At 41.1% G+C, this 20193-nt stretch overlaps 1 long non-coding RNA gene across 1 annotated transcript in view; it reads right to left on the bottom strand.

Moving 5' to 3' along the window:
- LOC148135692 (uncharacterized) overlaps nt 1-20193 on the bottom strand; it is a 404329-nt gene that overhangs the window by 266133 nt on the left and 118003 nt on the right. The window contains exon 3 of the long non-coding RNA XR_015754929.1: nt 13087-13228. This is a non-coding gene — a long non-coding RNA (uncharacterized LOC148135692). The remainder of the gene's footprint in view (nt 1-13086; nt 13229-20193) is intronic.

Below are 20193 nucleotides of genomic sequence, written 5' to 3'. Positions count from 1 at the left end.
ATAACCTTTTCTACCATTAGTGGTCAGAAATTCGTCACCTTAATTTAAATTATATTCAAAGGCTCCACTTTCAGAGCCTTCTGAGTTGAAGAAATTTAAAGATCTTGATTAACATGAAATAAACTTAAATTTATGAGCAATTTTGTCGCAATTGATGTTTGATTCTGAAGGTGTGCTATATTCCTAATGTGAGTTACAAAGATGTCAACTGACCAACATCACTATTGAGTAAAAACAATGGGTAAAATCAATGACTGCAGATGCTGGAAACCAGAGTCTAGATTAGAGTGGTGCTGGAAAAGCACAGCAGGTCAGGCAGCACCAGAGGAGCAGTAAAATCGACAATTCGGGCAAAAGACCTTCATCAGGAATACAGGGATGGAGTTGAAATACTGTTTGTTGAGAGTATGAATTCTCCTGAGAATGTAGTACAGAAGGGGTCCTTTGCAATTCTGAGAGAGTGTGGCCCTCAGCTGAGGCAGGGCTGACTGTAGAGAGGTTAGGTGCCGGCGCATTGCTGCGAGCGTGGAGCGGAGGATCTTGAAGGAGAACCGTTGCTGGTGTTTTTGAATCTGTAGTCTGTACTGTTTGTCCTGTTTGGTTCCGAACTCTGCTGGTTTAAAGTGGTCCGGAGTAGTGCTGGAAAAGCACAGCAGTTCAGGCAGCACCCGAGGAGCAGGAAAATCGACATTTCGGGCGAAAGCCCTTCATCAGGAATACAGCCTGTATTCCTGATGAAGGGCTTTTGCCCGAAACGTCGATTTTGCTGCTCCTTGGATGCTCCCTGAACTGCTGTGCTCTTCCAGCACCACTAATCCAGAATCTGGTGTCCAGCATCTGCAGTCATTGTTTTTACCTTGTTGATTTTAACCCTACTGCGAATCCTCTTGCAAGGATGCCTGCCTTGAAGAAGTTTTCCTCCTCTCTCTACAAGTCACTACTGCCAGGTCTTGCTGATAAAACAGAATATATAATTACACCATTAAATAAACCAGGAAAGATTCTTAATTGTTTTTAAATGATGGGAGTTCAAACAATTTTATTGATTGCAAGTCTATTCTAAACTAAAACATTTTAAGAGTTCTATTGTTCTGAATCAGGCAGGAATTTGGTGATCACTGGTCCCATTCATAAAAACTAAAGTTTCTGAATTTCCTGAGTGTTCTCTTGACTGTCCAGTCTCACACCAACAGAAGAACATGAGCACAATTACACAATTTCTGTAGATGCTCGCCAAAATGAAATGTCCATTTCCCAGGGAGATTTTTTTATAAAGTCAATGCTTGACAAGAGATGACAGCAGGTTGGAGGTGTGATGGAGGGAGACCAAGGAGAACAACAGGTCAGGGAAGCAAAAACATGAAATGAAAATGGGCAAGAAAGGTCTTAAAGTGTGCCACTTGTACACATTTTCCACAAATTGAGACATTTTGGTATTGATTCGACAGGAGTACATGGAATGTGAGGTACAGAAAGTGGCCATTTGGCCCATCCAGTTCATGCCCATGTTTACAGTCCACTCAAGCCTCTTCCCATTTTTTCTCAGTTAAATCTAACATCCAAAGAATCTATTCCTTTCTCCTTCAATTGCCTGACTAGCTTGCCTTAAATATACCCGTGTTATTCTTTTCAACTGCTCTCTGTGGCAGAGAGTTCTGTATTCTGACAACTCTTTGCATTAAGCAGTCTCTCCTGAATTCCCTTCTTCTGATTTCTTATGAATACCTTATTTTGAAAGGCCTTATTTATGTTTCTCCTCATGAGACCAAATATTCTCTTTCCACTCAATCAAATTCCTCAGCCTTCTTTCTCCAAGAGACAAGAGATCCAGTTTCTCAATTCTTTCCTGACATGTGTGCCCACTCATTGCTGATATAATCCTTGCAAATCTTCTGAGCACCCTTTTTTGTGCTTCTACATCCTTTTGAGAATACAGAGCTTGTGCTCTCAATGCAATCCGCCATTCAAGGTGACCGTTGAGTGCGATCTGCGCTCTGTTTGGTTTCATGACATCAATTTCCATTGATAGGAGTCTCAGCTGTGCCAATGTGTCTCTGGTGGACTGCCAATACTTACAAAGGCTTTCATTGTGAACAAAACAGAGCGGTAGTCACTTGATGTTGAGTAGAAAATATAGTTCGCCACAATGGGTTATAAAAGGACAGTGACTACGATAGAAACATCCGTGGTGTTGGAAAACATGAAATGATGAAAGTTTCAGCAAAGTAGGATCCTACTGGGCTTGGCCAGGCTGTTTGTAATATGATTAGTATCAGTGTAAAGAGTAAGCAGTAATTTCTGGCCTATTATCAACCATATTTGCCTTTCACCACCATCTTTATGTCTGTGCTTTGCAAACTGTAACAGCCTTTCTCTTTCCTTCCTTTATTTGCCGCTATATTTGTTCCCGACCTGTTGGTTGGATGTTTTGGAAACACAAGTCCCCTGTAAAACTGAGTTCTTTTAGTATTCCCAGTGCAGCATCAGACCTCAATAAACTGTGTTACAATACTAACGAGCCTTGTATAAACGTGACCAAAAGATTTACTGGATCCCACATGACCTTATGTCAATGCAGATTATGCAAATGTCTTTTTCAGCAGCTTCCTTCTCCAGATGGAAGATAGACCTGAAGAGGAAGACAATGTTTTGTAACACTCCAGCTGGAGGGCGAAGTGTTAGAAAATGCTGCTTTCACAACTTTAATGAGACCAACACGTTGCAAATGAACAGCTTGGTTTGTCCGCTGTTATCAATGAATCATCCACAATTGTCACGGTTCTGTACTTTGTTTGTTTCATTCAGGTACAGTATCATGAATTGCTGTTTTGTTACAAACTCAAGAAACTATCTGAAAATTGCGCACAAATGGTCAACTGCTGATGATGGGTAACAGTGACCACAAACCTCCAAATGTCTAACAGGTGGCATTGCCACACCCAAAATGCCGATGGCTTCTGGGATCTGTACCTCTTGGTTCTGCCAGAATGGTCGGACTGAGTTGCTCTATCACCCACATGGTGCTCTGAGCAACTGCTCATCCAAGCTTCCGCATGTCTGCCAGTGGACTGTTCGACACTCACTGATTTGTGTCTTTTCACTAAACGTGCTGATGGATTGACATTACAGTGACTTCACCTCATTTAATAGGATGGCGAGAAATAAATGTTCCGTGTCAGGGGTCCAGAGATAAATGCACCATCCTGAAAGGTTGCACATTTCCCTTTCCCAATCTGAATGGCAATAGATTGGGAAAAGAGGTTAGACACTTGTGAGAAACAAAAGCTCACTCACTTCAATAATTTCAGTCCGAGACCAAAAATCTGAACCAGTAGTCCCGTTTTATTTGTACACTTGCAAGTGGGTGCAATGTCTAATGCCAGGTAAGGCAATGACAAATACACATCAAATCCAACAAACTCTCGAAATTTATACAATTTGAATCCCCATATTTTTTCTTATTTCATTGTTTGCCCCCTCCTCCGCTTACGTCACTCATTTCCTTAAGACTGATCCCACAACTTCTGTTTATCCGGCCTTGTCCGTGACAAATGCCTATCTCTGGCCCCCATAAGATTGTTTGACGTCATCCTACTGCAGGTCACCGCTAGGCATATTCTGTCTTTATCAGCATTTATTCCTCTCCGGAGGCTACTCTCACCTTTCTGACCTCTTTAATTGGGGTTTGTTCCTGTGTCCCCATACAAGTGGGAAAACAGATGTTTTTCTTACTATCTTATCTGTTGCCCATACATCTACCATTGTTCTGTAATCACGTCTCATGCTAACATACTTCCTCTATGTAGTTCCCATTTTTGCTAACTCAGCTCCTAGCTGAGAAACAATCACAGACTAATGTGAATTCATTTACTCTGTATCAGAACTTATAATTGCAGAAATAACATTAATTCACCTATATCCCACACGCTTGTTCACCAGTCGCTGAAAGGAAGCATAAAGGTGCAGCAGGCAGTGGAGAAGGTATGTTGACATGAGCAGCAAAAAAATTCCAGTACAGGAGCAGGGATCATAGAATCCCTACAGTGGGGAAGCAGGCCTTTTGGCCCATCAAGTTCATATTGACCGTCCAAAGAGTATCCCATCCAGACACACCACCCCTCCTATATCCCCGTAATCCCACATATTCCATGGCTTACTCTCCTATCTCTGTACACTATGGACAATTTAACAAGGCCAATTCACCTAACCTGCATATTTTTGGACTGTGTGAGGAAACTGGAGCACCCAGAGGAAACCCACGCAAACACGGGGAGAATGTACAAGCTTCACACAGTCGTCCACGAATGGAATGAAACCCAGGACCGTTGCGCTTTGAGGTACCAGTGCTAACCACCCAGCCACCATGCCACCTGATGTCTTCCTACACTTGCTTAGCACCTTGGTGAGACCGGATGCGGTATTGTTGGCAGTTTTGGTTTCCTTATCTGAAGGAGGATGTTCTGGCCAAGGAGGGAGTGCAACAGAGGTTTACCAGACTGATTTGAGGGATGGAAGGATTGATGTGTGAAGGGAGACTGGATTGGTTAGGACTATTTTTACTGGAATTCAGAGGAATGAAACAAATCAAATTTCTTGCAGAACGAGACAGGTTAAAGTAAGAGAGGATGTTCCCAATGACCAGGGAGTCTACAACCAGGGATCACAGCTCAGAGACATGGGGTAGGTAATTTTTAGATGAGAGGAAATTTATTCACTCTGAGTGCTGAGCCTTTGGAATTCACTGTCACAGAAAATGGTAGAGGCCAATGGTTTTAATAAGGAGTTATAGTTCTCACGACTAAAGGGATCAAATGGTCTGGAGTGAAAGTGGCAACACTAAATTAGATCATCAGACAAAGTCACAGTGAATGGTAGATCAGGTTTGAATGTATGAATGGCCAACTCCTATTTTGTATGTTTCTGCGTAATTATTCACCTATTCTACAAATTTATTAATGTTCTCCTGTAATTTATTTTGTGTTTTATTTCCTTCCACGAAAACTTGAGTATCCTTCTCAATTTGGTGTCATTTGCAAACTTGGGCATTATGTTTTTGACAATGAAACAGCAGGTACAGAAGGTGTATGACATTTTTAATTGACTAGGCGAAAGTAAGAAGCGGTGATGTAAAGTAAACCTGTTAATAAGCAGCAGTACTAAGACAAAGATAAATAAATGGTTAAGTTTAATTGTTGGCGAGAAGAAAAAGCAAGTACAGGTGATTAATTTCACTCTGAAGCTTTCTACACATAATTCTACAAACTGCAATGTAACTAGTTAAGATTGACTGCCACAAATTATGTTATTAGTTAGATACCCTGAAGCTTTTCCTAAACGCTTTGAAGGGAGTAGGGGAAAAAATTGGCAGGAAGAAATTTATGTTTCTCCCTATTTGAACGGTGAGTAAAACTGCAAAATCTGCAATGGTGTAGTGGAAGTTCAAAAGTTCAAGGTTGTACAGATTTCTTCCATTTTGAACACCAGTCCTGAAATTTCACTTCTATAATTACTGAGCTCAACGTGTGATTAATTAACTAAAATGCAAATTATAACTTTAACAGCAATTTAGGTTGTTAATTGCTTGTTAATAGGCATACTCAGAACTTTGACTTTCACATGGCTTGTGCAAAAATCTCTTACAATGAAGGTTGGCAGCATTTTCATAGCAGTCTTGTGCTGAGTCCTGTTCCATATATTTCTGTTAATATATCCAACACTGTTTCCATTCCTTCCTTTTTTATTGTATTTCCATTGGCACAACTATCTTTTTCTCCTTTACTGACTTAAATCTCCTTTTGTTGTACCATCTGAGCAACTTGGGTCAGATTCACCAGCCTCAGTTGGTTGGAAGAGAAGGAACAGATGCTGCACAACCAGCTCCATGCTGATGAAATGAACAGAACTGGCTGAAGACACTCAAACCTTATTCCTTGCACATATCAAGTATACTGTCAACTTCAGCAGAACCTTCATATGTGAGAGGAACAGTGAGGAGGAAGATCCAAGTATTTAAGGTTAATTGCTCCTTTGCAGTTGTACTCCATGATCTGGTATACAATGACAGAAGGCTAAACTTATTGTGACTTTAATCTGTACACCATGGGCTTCACCTTCATATTTTGATTCAGACTGACCATGACGACTCACAATCCAGCATTCTGTTCAACCTCACATTGGTTTTTTAGAAATCATTATCATCTTCATTGCCGACATCAGTTCCATAAGTTCTTATGTCTATGACACCTCCAGTCTTCAGTATTCAAACTTCTCATGGGTGGGATTTACTCTCCCTTCTCTGTTATTTCTGGTGTATGCAAAACTCCAGCAAGTATAAACCATAGCTCAGTAGGTAGCTTCTGTATTGGAAGAAGATGGGTCGAAGAGACACTCCAAACACTTGAATACATAAATGAGGTTGACACTGCAACGTGCTACTATTGTGGTTAAGATGCCATCATTCAGATGAGAAACTGTGGCTCGATCTGTACTCAGAAATGAGTGTAAAAAATTCTTCAGCATGCTTTGATGCAGAGGGCCAAGCTGTGCTATCCTGGGGCCAATATTTATCCATTAACTTGTCAATACTAACTGCTATTTGTGGGAGCTCATGGTGCAAATTGGCTGCCACATTACAACAGTGACTATGGTGTAAAAGTACTGAATTGGCTATAAAGAGCTTTTGGACAGTCATGAAAGGTATAACAGAAATTCAAGTTGTCTCTTTCTACATATCGTCTTTTCTTAGGTCACATCCTTGATTAATCACGGCTTGCTCAACCATGCCTTCTGCTATGATTTTACCATCGGTCAGAGAGGAGGCAGGCCCCATTAGCCAGAATGGGGATCAAACCCAATGTTGTTGCTACAAAACTGACTCACACAATAAATATCAATCCAATGGAGCTGAACACTCTCACCCCAGCCACCCAGTGAGCCTTCCAGATACAATTCTACAAGGAAAGTTCAGAACTTCCTACTGCAGCCCTGGGACATTTATACCGACCGTTGACCTTCTACTATTATCCCAGCTGACTCAACACTGAATATCGATAAAACTTGGAACTTGCTCCTCATGAGTTTAAACAATTATTGCAATTTAAACTATTCACAGCTCTCACTTCCTTCTAATGTTCCTTTTCTTTAATCTCAGTCTGATTTTGTGACAGACAATTACCTTGCTGTAAAATCAATCCTTTTCTTCTCATGATTACTGTCGAGTTATCCATGTAGTGGATAAAAAGCAAAAACGATAACTGGCTGAATGCATTGTTGGACCCTAAGGGACTTGCAAAGTTTTCTAATGCTTTTGTATCTTTTTGAAAAGGCATTTCATATCATCATCACATTGCTTGGCAGTGCTGTCTTGCTCTTCAGTAATGGAATTAGTGGCATTTAGCCCAAGGCAGGCAGTGACAGAGCTGAGTGCCATCAAATCTAAGCCAGACTTTCTGCTGACAGTACGACTGAAAGACAAGCCAAAGCCCCATTTGTAAATTGCTGCCACTATCCCTGCATGCCATTTCATTTCAATTTTGCATACAACTTGTCAGAAAATATTATCAAACACTGCCTCTGGTCCAAAAATGTACAAGCTGTCTCTCTCCAACTCATTAAAAAAAATGTTCCATTGCTCAAACAGTTTTCAAGTCCCTTCATGGACTCAACCCTCATTGCGTCCGCAGTACCCTCCAGCCCTAGGACATTCAGAGATGTCTGTACTCCAATTCTGGAGCCTTCTCTATCTCTAAGTTTAGCTCTGTTATGAGAGCATCAGAACCACGGTGGCACAGTGGTTAGCACTGCTGCCTCACAGCACCAGAGACCCGGGTTCAATTCCCGCCTCGGGCAACTGTCTGTGTGAATTCTCCCTGTGTATGTGTGGGTTTCCTCTGGGTGCTCCGGTTTCCTCCCACAGTCTAAAGATGTGCAGGTTAGGTGAATTAGCCATGGTAAATTGCCCGTAGTGTTAGGCGAAGAGGTAAATGTAGGGGAATGGGTCTGAGTGGGTTGCTCTTCAGAGGTCGGTGTGGACTTGTTGGGCCAAAGGGCCTGTTTCCACACTGTAAGTAATCTAATCTAATCTAAAAAGCAAGAGTCGCCCATTCACTTCTTTGGCCTGCTCTCCATTTCATGGATCGTGACTGATCTGACTGTGGTTTGAATTCCACATATCTGTCAGCCTCCAGTAATCCAAAATTCTTGACTTCCATGTTGGTGAAAAATTTGTCCAACCATGGCTTCTACTGCCAACAAGCTAAACTCCGAAAATTTCATTGCAAGCCTTCTTATTCTCTACCACTCTACCCTTCTTGAAGATATTGCTTAAAACCTCATTCTGAGCAGTCTTTTGTTACCTGTTGTAATATCCTTTTATATAGTGTTCAATCTTGTGTGATAATGGACCAGCGGCATGTTTTGGGACATTTTTTCAATTGTTGTTAACATGTATTAACAGAGCAAGACAGACAAATAACATTTTTTAAATTCATTCCTGGGATGTGGGCATCATTAGTTGGCAGGCAATTATTGCCTATTCCTGGTTGGCCTTGAGAAAGTGGTTGGTGGAACCATTGCAGTTCATTTGGTGGAAGCAGACCTGTACCACAGGATGTTGACCCAGCAACAGTTTAAGGAATAGTGATGTATTTCCAAGTCAGGATGGTGAGTGGCTCAGTGGGGAACCTGCACAGGGTGGTGTTCCCATAATCTGCCGCCCTTGTCCTTTCAGACAATAGTGATTGTGGGTTTGAAAGGTGCTGGCTGAAGAATCTTAGTGAATGTTTGCAGTGCATCTTGTAGATGGTACACACTGGATTCTACTGAACATTGCCGGTGGATGTAGAATCACAGAATCCCTTTTGTGCAGAAAGAGGCCATTTGGCCCATGAAATCTGCACCAACTCTCCAAAAAGCATCCCACCCAGACCCACCCCAGCCCTGTAATTCTGCTTTTACCATGGATCATCCACCTAACATGCACACCTTTGGACTGTGGGAGGAAACCAGTGGAAACCAGACAGAGATATTGAGAGAACATGCAAACACCAATCAGGTGCCAATAAAGCGAATTGCTTTGTCCTGGATGATGGCAAGCCTCTTTAATACTCTTTATTCCTTACTGGTGAATGTGAACGTGACTGTGTGGGTGTTAGACAGAACTGTCCTCAGCAACTCTGAGTTGCATTTATAAAAATTTTGAATTTGGTTTAGCTTGATTCAATTTAATACTATTGAAGTCTGTGGAACTGAATATCATGTGTTGAACAGATATATGGTGCCCTTTTCCAATGATCAACAAGGACCTGTTTGCCTGCTGATTTCACTCAATTATTAAGAATAACAATAAAATATTCCATTTAAAAACACAGAACTGACCTTAAATGGTCATGATATGGGAGAGGAAGCAGAAACAGGCACCTTTACTGTTTAAGTTGGTTGCAAACATTTGCCTTTGTTTGCTCCTTACATATTTTTTCACATTTCTTTCATTGGGTATTTGTGTTTGTATACCAGGAAACATTTCTACACTCACGACTCCACAAAGCAGGGCTCAGTTAGTCTAATTGCATTTCCATCTTAAAAAATCATGCAGTGCACTTTCATGCATCAATAATGTCACATAACAAGCTGACAAAAACGAAACACAACTTAAATATGTCGCAGGTTATTCTAAGATAATCGATAAGCTTGCACTCTGTCTCATTATGTTTGATCATTTCACCCTGAGAGGCTATTGTTCTGAGAATGAGTCAGGGAACGATAATGTATGAATCCATGTGGTGTAGGTAATTATCTTTCGATACCCAAGGATAAATTATTTCAAATAGCTTATGACAAACTGGAAATGGAGAGAAGAAGAAGTTACTGTTCTCCACACATATGGTAACACACGACAAACACATTAGTTCATGCATCACTTAAACGGCATTAATCAATCAGTATTTGGTACATATTTCATACACTTGTGATACCAATCAGCTTCACAAGTACATTTTCAACAGTATTGCCAATTAGATCTCCTAATTTTCAGTTATGATGTAATTAAAGGAACAACATTTTTTGCAAGTTATTAAATTTGCAAGCTGCGAAAGACTTTTGGGACTCCAAAAGGTTAATCTGTTCTGTTTCATTTCAGTGTTGTGTGCCAGTGACAAAACACTATTTTCTTTCAGAGTTAAAAATCACACAACACTAGGTTATAGACCAACAGGTTTAACTGGACACACTAGCTTTCAGAGCGCTGCTCCTTCATCAGGTGGTTGTCCACCTGATGAAGGAGCAGCCCTCCGAAAGCTAGTTGGACTATAACCTGGTGTTGTACGACTTTTAACTTTGTACACTTCAATCCAACACCGGCATCTCCAAATCATTTTTTTTTCATGGTTAGTTCATGGTTATTGTGACCAGTAAACATAATGTCCTGTTTTGAAAAATGGGAAAGAAAGCACACACTTCAAATCAAATGTTCCACTCAACCACTAATATCCTCAAAGAAGGTTATTTTTACCTATGGATAAGGTCATAAATATAAAACATACATTCACACATCGAGAATTCAAGGGAATTAAAAATGTTCACAGTAGCTATCAAGTACAGGACCACAGAGAGACTGAGGCAAATGGCACAGAGGGACCCAAAGGGAATTTCGACAATTACATGACGCATAAATGGATGAAACAATCTGCTGATCATGTTAGGTAAGGTGACAGAACACTCATATGGAGTACAAACAAAGGCACGATTAACTGGGCCTAATTCTATCCTGTAATTAGTTGTCATCAGATATCATTATACAAAGGACCCCATCCAACTTCAGTTTTATAGTTATGTTAATTGAACTGTTCAGACATGTTTGGGCATACAATCAGGGCCAGTGGGACTTGAACCCATGTTTCCTGGCTCAGAGTTTGGAATGCTACCACTGCCCCAAAAGAACCCTTAACTCTTGTTCTGTATGACTGCATTAACTAGTAATGACTGGCAAGTGCCTTAACAAGACACTACGTTGCAAAACCAACTGCTGACAATGTCTCAAGATTGTGCAGGAAGGATATGGTATAAGTAGGAAATGTACTGATCTTCATGGGAACTGTTCTGGAAGACCAAATGGATTAATTGTATTATAGCCTGTTCTGGAGGAGCACAGTTTCCTTGTGGAAGGGCCAGGAAAGGTCTTGGTCCAGAAGCAGGCCATTTGTACCATTGAATATGTGGCAAATGAGAAACGATTTCTAATTGGGTCACATCTTGCAGCTCTTGGTCTTTGTGGGTCACATCACTTAGAGTCATAGAAATGTACAGCATGGGAAACAGACCCTTCAGTCCAACTCATCCATGCCGACCAGATATCCTAAACTAATCTGGTCCCATTTGCCAGCAATTGGCCCATATCCCTCTAAACCCTTCCTATTTATATATCCAACCAGATGCCCTTTTAATGTTGTTATTGTACAAGCCTGCACCACTTCCTCTGATAGCTCATTCCATACATGTACCATCCTCTGAGTGAAAAGGTTGCCCCTTAGGTCCCTTTTAAATCTTTCCGCTCTTACCTTAAACCTATGCCCTCCAGTTCTGGACTCTCCCACCCCAGGAAAAGACCTTGTCTATTTAACCTATCCATTCCCCTCATGATTTTACAAACCTCTATAAGGTCACCCCTCAGCCTCTGATGCTCCAGGGAAAACAGCCAGAGCCTATCCAGCCTCTCCCTTTGGCTAAAACCCTCCAACCCTGGCAGCATCCTTTTAAATCTTTTCTGAACCCTTTCAGTTTCTTGAAAGTGTTGAGCATTTCTACCTCTCTTCCCCTTCAGAAATGAAGACTACCCTCTGGGTAAAATAAAACTACCCTTAACACCCCTCAAAATATATTTGCCTTGGTTATTGATCTCTCTGATCATGTAAATGCCACCCAATTCACTTAATTTCTGTTCTGAGGATTTTGTGCACTTCAATTAAATCTTCCCTCAGCCTTCTCTGTTCCAAAGATTTTAAACCCAATGCATCCAATCTTTTCCCCTTGCAGAAAGTTCTCTTTACTTGGCAACATCCTTGTAAATCTCTTTATACTCTCTCAACTGTGATCACATCCTTTCTGTAAAGCAGTGACAAGACAGCAACAGTCCTCTGGCCATGGTCTGATGAATATATTCCTTTGTTCCAGCATAGCTTTTCATTTTGTATACTCTGGGCAACAGCAAAACAAGGGAAGCATCTCAGGTGCTTTGGATAATCTTATTGACCTGACATGCTCCCTTTAGGGATCCATAGAGTCCAAGTTTCTTTCGAACCTTCACAGTTTTCAGAATCCCATTTGTTGTTGGTCCACCCCAAAAATGTTAACTCACACTTCTTCAGATAGAGATCCATCTGCCACTTTTCAATCCACCTCACCACCCTATAGATTTCTTCATTAATATCAAAGATGAATCTTCATTTTCTCTGCAAGCTCCTTAATCATGCCTCCGACCTCAGGCAAATTTACAATATACTGACATGTAAATGACAACAAATGTCAAATTATGCGTGCATAAATTTGACCACTGAAGCAGAGAAATGTTGACAATGTAACAACTAACAAATAAAAATAGCAGGTTTATAGAATTATATTATCCTTCAAATTATCACAAGTTATTCTTCACATCTCCTTATTTAAGAAATATTTGGATGCAACAGCAGCAGTTCAGAGAAGGATCACCTGACTAATGCATGTGAAATAGGGACATGATTCTGTGAAGAAAGATTAACAGTCTGTGTCTGTTACAGTTGAGGACAAAGAGAGGTGATATTATGGAGGTGTGTTATTTTGAGAGAACATGGCAGGATGGAAGGCATTCAAACGAGGGATCACAATCTACAAATCAGATGGAGATCAGGTGGATTTTCTTTCTCTTAGAGGGCTGTGAGCCTTTAGAACTCTTCGTCCAGAGAGCGATGTAGATGAGGCTCATTAGAGAGAGATGATTGTTAGTGCTTTAACTTGAAGGTCACTAGGTCTCAGGTAAGAGGAGAGATTGAGAAGGAGAGTCCTTCATGACAACCTCAGATGGTGTGTCACATTCACAAAAAGAAAGACACTGTATACCTGTTGAGTCCTGAAGGAGGATTTATGCACGAAACATCGACTCTCTTGCTCCTTGGACACTGCCTGACCTGTTGTGCTTTTTCCACCACCGCATTTTATAAATTCTGACTCTCCAGCATCTGCAGTCCTCGCTTTTTCCCACCTGTTTGGGATGAAGATTTGAAAAATGTGAACACTGTGGTAATTGATGGAATGAGCACATGAAATAGCGTGGCAAGGTTATTCTAATAGTTTGTCATTTCCACATGACATCACACTGGTATGTCGGCACTGGATGCACACCAGCACACAGAATTACATGCAACAACAACACATTGTCTAAATGGAAAAAGTGAACTTGCACCTATAATGTCACACTCCATCTTTTCGCAGAAACAAAAACGAAGGTTTATTTTAACTCAAACATTACTTTCTGAAAATGTCCTTGATCATCTGGTCTGCTTCCAATATTCAAAAAAAACATTCCGCAATTGCTCATTTATACAGCTCTTCAATCACTCCCTCTAACCCCCTAAAAAGGCCAGTTACTGCAGGATTCTGCAGGTACTCCAGTTCCACCATAATTCTGTCCTTCTGGCATTTGATTGCTATATTCTGAAAGCGAAACACATTATTTCAACACATGTAGTCATTTTTATTTTTACAATGATAATGCTATTTTTCCCCGGTGATATTTTTTCTCGGCAGGTCAGAGGGTATTCTCAGTGATGTCAATACTTTCCAAAGGTCTCTGAGCAGTGCATCCAATTTCTATGCGTTTTCAAATTTTAAAAAAAGTTTGTAAAGGATTGTGTTTATCAGGAGAGACCTAGTTTTCAAACTCACATCATTTGGTACCAAATGTTCTTGAACACAAATAGCTCGTTCTGTAATGGGGTAGTGCAGGATGGAGGGAAATGGCCATTTTAAGTTATTTCTCATCATATTCACCGATGAGGCAATGTTACACCTGAATAAGATTTCAAACAGACACAAACTTGGTGTTTGGTCGTTTGAGCATCAAATCATAAATGCACTGTTTTGAACACAAAAAGGCTGTAGCTGTTCGCACCCCGACCCACTTCACTTCATCTCCAGGAGAGACAAAATGACAATAAAATATGCTTCTCTCCCTTTTGGGCATAGAAAAATATTAAATCCTTGCCATTCTACCAACATGTTAATTATTTCCACATATAAATTAATTGGTACAATTTTGACCTGCATCATGCTAACAGAAATGTAATGTTAAATACAGCTGTGATCTGTGAAAAACATTCAAAACTACATGAATGATGTCACCTTTTGAGCCAAGTGTGTCCTGATGTACAGAAACAATTGCTCCTAATAGATTTTGAAAGTGCTAATGGATTGCATGGAAACAGAACAAACAGACAATAAAAGGACATTTGAATGCTCAGTGCCCAGGAAATATATTCAAACAGGAACAAATTACTGTAGATGCTGGAATCTGTACTGAAGACAACAAATGCTGGAGATCACAGCAGGTCAGACAGGACCCATGGAGGGAGAGCAAGCTAATGTTTTCAGATGACTCTTTATCAGAGCTGTAGGACTGAGCAAAAATCTCCATCATCTAAAATACTAGACTTTTCTAATACATAGTACCTAAAATACTAGAGAAAAGCCTGCAGTCATGCTGCAACAAATGCACAAACAGCCAGAACGATTTCTAACTGGGCTATTGTCCAACCTGGAATTCCAATATGCACCCCCACTCCAAGAGAACAATCAACCATACATAACATTAGAGACTGAAACTAACTTTTATACTTTGGGCTACTCAAAACACAGACATTTTGGAACCTGTACAGATACCAGACATTCGACTTTAAACAATATTTATTCACAGAGATAACGAGCATTCAACTTCAATCAGGAAGCCAATTGACCTCAAAGGGCACACCCGAAACACAATGGAAAACACAGGTCTGAGAGGAGATATTGGAGCCGGGCCTGATCTCACCAGGAGAGAGAGAGAAACCTTTTGAACGTCAAGCTTCTGCAGAAGCAACTTCCCCACAGGCTCCAGCTCCAACAAGCAGCTTCAAAGCGAAGAACCACAGAGGCCAAACAGAGAGGCTGCATCAGGAAGACAAAATCAAGAGCATCATCTCAGCAAAGGACATCCGAGATGGGGGAAGCCAACCAAGCACGATCTGAACAAGAGCTTCCAGACACAGGGTTGTTACGAGCCAAGAGAACTGACAGCAAGAACCTCAGCAACTGGATTTGCTTTGAAACTTTATTTTCCTCAGTGATGGGCTGAAACTCTTGAGACTCCAAAGTACCCAACTAAGCTAGGTTTTCTGTGATTAAAAATGCTGTTTAGTTCTAATAGTGTTTCACCTGTATTTGCTTTAATAGTGTATTTAATTACTGTCCTCTGTAAAGTTGATTGTTTCAATTTCACTGTTTATTACATTTGCCTTTATTTCTTGCATTGTACTTACCTTTTTGGATTTAATAAATAAAGAGACTCTTTTGCTCTGTCAACTGCCTTCTTCATTTCACACTCCCTAAATAAGTTCAGTGTTACAACCAGGAATCCGGTGGTGATTCAAACCACCTAAAAATCAGATTACAGATTGCAAACCAGAACCCTACAGAGCTGAAGTGAAGTGGTGTGGACAGCTCAGCATTTATGCTAAAGCTGGGAGGTTGGTGGGGTGTAGAGTGCTGAGGGAGAAAAGATGTTGACAGTCCAGAGTAAGTGATCAGAATGTGAGAATGGCAGAACAATGATATATCTAACTGACAGACTTGAAAGAACATACAGTCCCACTGGGGTGGGGGAGGGCCCTTGCCCCTTCCCATCACTCACAACAGTGTGATCAGGTACCCCTTGTCTTCACTTTTCATCCCACCAGCCCCTGCATTCAAAGTATTATCCTCCACCATTTCAGACAACTCCAGCAGTCTGCCACCATCAAACACATTTTCCCCTCACTCTCCCTGACTGCATTTCGCAGGGATCGTTCTCTCCAGGACATCCTCATCTATTCATCGACCATTAACACCACCAGCCCCCTTCCCACAGCACCTTCCATGTAACTGCAGAAGGTGCAACACTGCCTCTTCACCTCCTCCCTGTTCACCATCCAAGGTCTTAAATGGTCTTTCCAGGTGAAGCAACATTTCACCTATACCTCCTCCAATCTTGTGTGTTATATTCGCTGCATCCAATGTGGCCTATTCTACATGGGAGAAACCAAATGCAGACTGGGTGACCACTTTGCATAACACCTCCGGTCTGTGCGCAAGCACGACCCCAACCTTCCCATTGCTGATCATTTTAACACAGTGTCCTGCTCGTGTGTCCTCGGCATACTACAGTGCTCCAGTGAATCTCAGTGCAAACTGGAGGAACAACATCTCATCTTCAGACTGGACACTTTACAGCCTTCTGGGCTTCATATTGAGTTCAACACCTTCGAGTTGGAAACCAACTCCCATTCCTTCCCTTCCTTTTAGCTTGACTTGCTGCATTCTCCATCACCATGTCATCTCTGCTCACACCTCCCCCCCCAGCACCCCCTCCCCAACCCTCTCCTCGGATGCTGCCTGACCTGCTGTGCTTTTCCAGCTGCAATCTAATCTCGACTCTGATTTCCAGCATCTGCAGTCCTCACTTTTGCTTCTTTCAAGGCACATCATTGTTCTGCCATTCTCACATCCAATCACTTAATCTGAACTACCAATATATTTTCTCCCCCAGCACTTTACGCCCCACATTCTCCCCACAGCTACAGCATAAAAGCTGCCCCCTCCACACTTCATTTCAGCTCTGATGAAGAATCATCTAGACTCAAAATGTTAGTTTGCTTTCTCTCCATGGATGCTGTTTGACCCACTATGATCTCTAGCATTTGTTGTTTTCAATATATGTGAAGACCTTGCCATGCTGTCTGATATCAAGAATGGTTAAGCTGTGAGAATGGTGAATATTGCATTTAAATAAAACTGCATATATAGTTGGTAAAAACTTAACTGCTCTGGTGTCTGAGAACTGCTTATTTAGTATTGCAAACATGTGGTGCTTAATGCTTAAAATAATAGTACCCAAGAGAGACAACTATTTTTAGCAAAGCCAGGTACAAACCGAAAAAACTGCAGATGCTGTAAATCAGAAACAAAAACAGAAATTGCTGCTAAGCTCAGCAGGTCTGGCAGCACATGAAGAGAAATCAGAGTTAACGTTTCAGATCCAATGACTCTTCCTCAGAAATGATGATAGCTAAGAAAATGTTGGTTTATGTGCAGAAGATTGGATGGTGAGGTGGGGGGGGGGGGGGGGGGGGGGGGGTAAACAGTAATCGATAGATGGGGACAGAGCCAAAAGAGAGGGACAAACAGTTGGACCGACAAAGGGCTGGATAGCAATCGGTCTCGGAGGGTGAATAACTATGAGTAGCGATTGCTCGTGGCCAACAATGGTTTGTGTGTAATAGCCAAGGACAGGTGTGTGTGGGGATAGGGGTAAGGTGAAACATCGCTCCCATTCTTTTTGTACAATGGAGGGAGATAAGTCTTCAATTGGAGATGCAAAAGTCCACCTTTCCAAATTCATATTCATAATTTGCATTTTGCTGGTAAGGCTGGAATTTATTGCACATACACTGAGAAGGTGTTTTTCTTGGTGATGTAAGATGGAAAGTTAAGAGTCAATAACTTCGGAATAGGATGAGAGTCACACAGACTTGATAATGGTATGAGAAAATCAGTTGGGTTTGCACAATGACCTGATAGTTTATGATCTCTTTTTTGAAGTGAGTTCACAAGGATTTCAGTTTAGTTAGGTCTTGCTGTTTCTTTCTGACCTGCACATTGAAATTCATCAGGAGTTGCCATTTTAAAAAAGTGTCTCTGTTTTTCAACTCCTGTTGATTTTAGGATGCTGTGCTTTGAAGCTATTTCTCTTCATGACCTTAACATAATAAGCCACCAAAACAAAGATCCCCCCCCTCCCCCGCCACTCCCACAACCACTTCATCTAATCAGCATGCACATGAATGTGTACACCTAAAAGTTTCTGTGATAATAAAACAATGTATCCTGAGCTTTGTAATCTCCTCCAGCCCACAGTCCTCCAAGATAGCTGTGCTCAGCGAATTCTGACCTCTTGGGCTTTTCTAATTTATACTGCATTGCTACCAGTTTCCATGTCTTTGGACACCTGATCAACTAAACTCTGGAATACCTTTTTGCACTTGTCTACCTTACTTTCCTCCCTTAAACCACGGCTTATATCCTACCTCCTTGAGCAAGCTTTTGGTCACCTGATTTCACATCTACTTATCCCCCTGTGAAGCACCTGGAGACATTTCATTATGTTGAAGATGCCATTTGATAACAACAAATCGCTGTTTTTGCACTGAGATCTGCTAAGTTGAAGTGAATTACCAGAAATAATGTCTCAGTGGCTCTAGTTGTACAAACAATATGATGAAGTGCCACTTCATTCTTAAAGTTGTTTGATACTAAGATCATGAGAAGTGTCTCATGATCATCTGTCTCAAATTGAAAATAAACAGTTTCAGGTGGCCCAGATAGAACAAACAAGCTACGTTTCTGGATTATGGGCAGACTGAGATAATGAGAGGCAATGGTCTGTGAGAAATCTTAAATGTGTGCCATTCAATGAATCTAAAGATTGTTGTGTGCATGAGTACACATCTCCCCTCAATTGACTGGCCTGAATTCATTGAGAGAATACAAGGGGATAACGCTTGATGTGGCAGTCCTAAAACAAGGGTCACATATTTGCTGCAGTTTATACTGCACCCTTCGTAATCTTACAAGGTGAACGCGCAAACGTTGATCACAACAAACAAATACTTCTGTCAAGGATCATGTTTTGGATAAAAAGTTTGGAACTGTATCTGTGAAAAGTTATTTTCTCTGGAGATCTATGGCAATGCTTAAAGCCTAAGCTGCGATCAAACTAAAGGATTGCTTGACAGAAACTAATTCCTCAAGATGAAAATGAAAAAGAAGATTTGCATAAGCCATATTTCTGGATTTCACACCATTTTGATGCCAAGGAAGTACTTCTTGAAGTATTGGTCTCTCTGTTGCACTTGAAAATGTCACAGATAGTTTCTAACCAACCTTTTCAGAGATGTTATTCCATATCTCTGGAACAGATGGGATTTAAACTCAGGCCTTCTGGCTCAGAAGTAGGGACACTACCACTGCAACTCAAGAGCTCCCAGCAGATTATGATTTTGAATGGTCACCACTGCAGTATGAGCTCCACATGGTCCCACTGCACTAAGTCTGGTAGCTGGCAAATGTTATATAATGCACAAAGTAGGCATGCTTAAAAATGCTAGCAGCCACCTTGGAAATACAACTTCATTTGCACCTCTCCAGCAGAGAAGAAAGTAGAATGAGATATGAACATACAAGTAATGATGGCATAACTACTAAATTTTCAATGACATGAGCAGGGCGAAGCAGAAGAACTGACCAGAGAGAAATCTGATAATGGAGCAAGACCACGACATGCCAGAGATATATTCAGTACCCTGTTAATATATCAGCGCAAATGAAAAATGTCACAATACTGAAGAGAATAAGACAGCTTTACTCGAGGATAATGAAGAGCTAAAGATCAAGAAGGAGTGGTAGACTAGCAAAAAGGAAGTGGCATCAAAGAGCAAATGTTTAGTGTATACCATCTAAAGAATCAAAGTAATATGTGTCAAGGAAGAGAAAGCAGTATAACAACAGGCTTAGCTATTGCAAGAAATTACAGGAAATAACACATTCAGCCAATTTCAGCACATTCAGCACAGCCAACAGCATTGGTTAATAACCAGATGATGTGAATTTTAGCAATGTTGATAGAAGAATAGATATTGTTTATGGCGCCTGGGTAACTCCCTATTCAAGCAGGTTTAAACTCTCATCTGAGAGATGGCATCTCTGGTAGTGCAGCACACTTTGAGTACTGTATTGACGAGTAGCCTTGAGTTTTGTGCTCAGCCCTGGAATGGGACTTCATTTGGAACCCTGTAACTCAGATGGATGACACTCCGACAAAGGGCATAATCTGACTCTTTGTTGCTCAAGTAGCAAATCAACACAGACAATAGAGAGGAG

Source organism: Chiloscyllium plagiosum, unplaced genomic scaffold (assembly GCF_037043375.1).
Source record: "Chiloscyllium plagiosum isolate Xiang-an unplaced genomic scaffold, Cpla_swu_hap1 HiC_scaffold_48, whole genome shotgun sequence".
In the NCBI taxonomy this organism is placed as follows: domain Eukaryota; kingdom Metazoa; phylum Chordata; class Chondrichthyes; order Orectolobiformes; family Hemiscylliidae; genus Chiloscyllium; species Chiloscyllium plagiosum.
The sequence above is the reverse complement of the archived record's forward strand: the minus strand, read 5'-3'. Positions and strand labels throughout refer to the sequence as shown.